The 3,937-nt window shown below is 40.3% G+C and overlaps 1 pseudogene; it reads right to left on the reverse strand.

The window, feature by feature from the left end:
* Positions 1-1,480: 1,480 nt before the first annotated feature.
* Positions 1,481-2,975, reverse strand: LOC147439891 (ABC transporter B family member 19-like; annotated as a pseudogene).
* Positions 2,976-3,937: the final 962 nt, after the last annotated feature.

Genomic DNA, 3,937 nt, shown 5'->3' on the forward strand with positions numbered 1-3,937 from the left:
GGAGATGTGCGTCAGAAGGCACGTCCGGAGGTTAGCATGGTAGAGGGATGGCTGGTATCAGAGTCCTTAGTTTAGATTGGAGAGTGGATAGATGGATTTGATCATGCCCAAGATACACTTTGGTGCACCAGAGATGATGAGTGCATATCTGGGATTGTGATGTGCAATCTGGATGTTGAAAAAAAAATGACGGAAGATGTAGAGGCAAAGATCAATCGATTTTGCACGCTTCACAATCCACTGATGCAAAAGTGGATTTCATAGTACGAGGATGCAAAGCAAGAGCAACAAAGAGCACGAAGCAAGTGGAGATGGGGAAGACGACCACCGATGCATTATCAGGCGGGTCTTGAGAGCATACCAACATTCATGAGATTAAGATGGTTACACAACCAACTGAAAAGTACAACAATGTGGCGAGAATAGGTGACTGAGGAGGAGTGGGAGTACTCACGGGGTTGCAGCCCCAAGGTAGGTTTGCAATGTACGATTAATGACTTTCTAGCTAGATGTTTGGACAACCACTCATAATCTTTGCTGGTTGTAGTATAAGTCATACACATGCATCCATATGACAAAAAAAAAGTAGCTCCATTGACCATTATGTATTTAAATGTATTCCATTTCCTTCACATACATTTACGTGCATATTTAGCCACCATTAAGATGTATGCACACAACTCAAAGAGACATGGCCAACGAGCATTCTAGCTACATTCATACAATTACATAAAGCATGTATAGATGTGTGTTTTATAAATGAGAGTATGAGGGCATTACCTGACATACCAAAGTTAGGCATGTCAATTGAGTGCCCAAATGATGCTTGTCATCACAAAACGGCTGCTGATGGTTTTCAACAATGTCATGTCAAAGTGCATGCACAATTCATGCACTTGTGTTTATCTTGGTCACACAAAACAATTTTGTACACAAACTAGCAGACCAAGGCACTAGGCCACGGCTGTAATAGAGAAGAAACGTACCATGTAGCATCACATTTGACATCCTCAAGGATCCTTATGGCCTACAACTAGAACAGGTCCTTCTCTCAAGCCAAAATAATAAGCAAGAAATGCTATTGTGTGCAACCATCACGTCCTTTTCCAATCATTGATGCAAGCAGCATCAATTTATAAATTACAAATAGCTTACACACTTACGCAATACATTTGCTACTTTATACATATGTACATCTTGATGCTCAGACCAAGTTTCATGATTCAATACATATAAGGTTTTCTTGCTACTTGAGTTAAGAAATAACTTACGTGCCTTTCAGCCCCTGATCTATTGAAATAATGGCCACAAAATACATGGAAAACTCAATCCAAAGCTTTAGTAGTTGTTCACCTTGCTTATACTAAAAATAGATAGCACCCAAATGAGCTTGGCAAGCAGTGAAGGACACATCAATATTAGGCAGTGCAAGGGCGACACTAATGGTTTTGCCAGTAGTTCCCCGATCTGTCCATGCATACTACATATGGCAATAAGGCAAATGCAATATACGATGCATAATTGAAACATTGAAGGCCATTCCATATAGTAATCCTATTCCAAACCTCTCGGAAAACACAACTTTCATCTTCACCTTCTTGATAGATTGCAAAGCGTCTAAATAGGATTGAAATGCTTTTTTCTCTCCAACAAAAGAGTACACTGACCTCATTTGTGCAATAACCTGCAAGAGATATATATGTACCTTGAAAAAGCAGGCAAGGGAACACATCCTTGATACACGCACTAGCGTAATAAAGGTTTTAACCTTGAAAGCCACTTTCGACGTTCATGAGTATGCTCCTTGGCTTCTAACAGAGATTCCAATCATCATATAGGGGCAAAATACTCAAGCCATCACAATGACTGGCCGCATGGCCAGAGTGACCAAAGATAACTGTCACATAGAGAGAAATTCAACCACCATACCGCACACAAATTGACCCAAGTGATGGAACAAGTTCCATGTCTATAAAAAAGACACTAAAAAGAATGTTGAGGTGACAGATGTTGACATTGTGAATTGTCCTTTTGCAATATTTGCAAGGAAAATAAGAAGCTAGAAATTTGAACATTAGATCCAATCGCCTGTAGGACAAGAGTGGTATCACCTTCAATGCCAGCTACGACTTACCGGTAGATATACTAGTGTCAAAGAAGCCCACATGTTGTGAAAGTAAATCTTTCATATAGCATATCCTTAATCGTGCAACTTGTCTTTCTTTAGTGAACATCGACATTGACACCTCTGCAGTACACAACGGGATGTCTCTATTTCTTTATCAAATAAATTGTACTCCTAGATAGACTGGTTAGTCTACGTTCTCATTCGCACTTAGATTAAACATGAGTAGTTTTGGATAATTATGATAGAACGTCAGTCCCAATCTGCACGAAGCTCGGGTAGACAAAATAGAGTGCATGTTGCAAATATTCACCAAAGGGAAATGTTTCAACTGAGAGGATAAATATAAGATCGCTTCATGGCATCAATACTAAAGACAATGTAAACTCTCAATCACTCATTCAAGCTCTTTGCTTGAGTAAGCTTCAATGAAGTTGTTCATCAACAAGAATGTTGGAACACTAGAAAGAAAATCAAAGAAACGAACACATAATTTGAGATATATCCCAAGCCTTTCAATGTCATTCCTTTGCCTTGTTGTGATTGATTCTACTAGCACAAGGACTGGATAGGAATAGTAGGAAATCAATAGAATGGGCTAGGTATTACTTACCTTGGAGACTTGCTTGACCATACGATCAGAGTCAAAAAAGTGATGGATTGAGTCAGTGAGTTTTCCAAGGAAAAAAGGCATGGTTGCCCCATGTGTTGTGTCCACCAATTCATCAGCCAGTATAGCTACTACATTCACCCAGTTCACCTGCCTAGAGAGCTTGTAGAAGGCCACTATTGGCCGCTGCGCAGAGTCAGTCGCAAGTCTCTGGATTTCTGATCCTTCTACCTTTGTCATATAGGAGAAAGAAGAGGTAAGGCGGGAAGGATGGGTGCTTGCAAATTGTAATTTGCATCTCTCTCTCTCTCTCTCTCTCTCTCTCTCTCTCTCTCTCTCTCACACACACACACACACACACACACACACACACACACACACACACACACACACACACACACACACACACACACACACACACACACACACACACACACACACACACACACACACACACTCAAATGGATTGCAATATCGGAGGATTTGCATAGTCTGTTTTCAGGGGGTTTGTGTTTGAAACATGAGCTGAGAAGGCGCGGGGCCTCTCACTGTGAGAGGTGTGTGTGAGAGAGAATAACAAACATTGATAGCTCCGAAAATCGCCGTAATCATAAATAAGTTGAATAAAGCTTTGAATATAGCTTAATAGATAACCAAGGTGGGTAGTTAACGACTCTGTCACTCAAGTTAATTGAAAACTAAGGAGTTTAAGCTCCCTGTGAAGATTAAGCGAGCCGTTAACGGCTCCAACACTTATCACATCTCTACACACTACTAGAGTGCTTAGCTTTTGCTCAGCTCCTTAATCAAAATTATTATTGTGAATTTTATTGCTAAAAAATTCCCAGATGGCATACTAATTGAGCAGACCATACTAGTACGGAACCAACCCTCTGTGAATCTTTATTGGGCCAATATCTTGGCAATTAGAACTACGATCGTTGATCTGACAAGATCAACAGGCTCCACAAAGTTAGCACTTTAGGTCCATGCATTCTGTTTTATTTCTAATCCCTCAGCTGCACTTGCTCAATCTGGTACAGATCTACAATGGACTCAGCTTCAAACTGCCATACTTCTTCACCATAGCTCCAATCGACGAGTCGTAACGATATCCCAGTAGAGCACTTCAAGCACTACAGTTCTAAATCATAAGATCCCATCTGTGATCAGTTCAAGCATACTCTTTTTTAAATCATTAT

Source organism: Adiantum capillus-veneris, chromosome 16, assembly GCF_014529385.1.
Source record: "Adiantum capillus-veneris isolate H3 chromosome 16, ASM1452938v2, whole genome shotgun sequence".
Lineage (NCBI taxonomy): Eukaryota > Viridiplantae > Streptophyta > Polypodiopsida > Polypodiales > Pteridaceae > Adiantum > Adiantum capillus-veneris.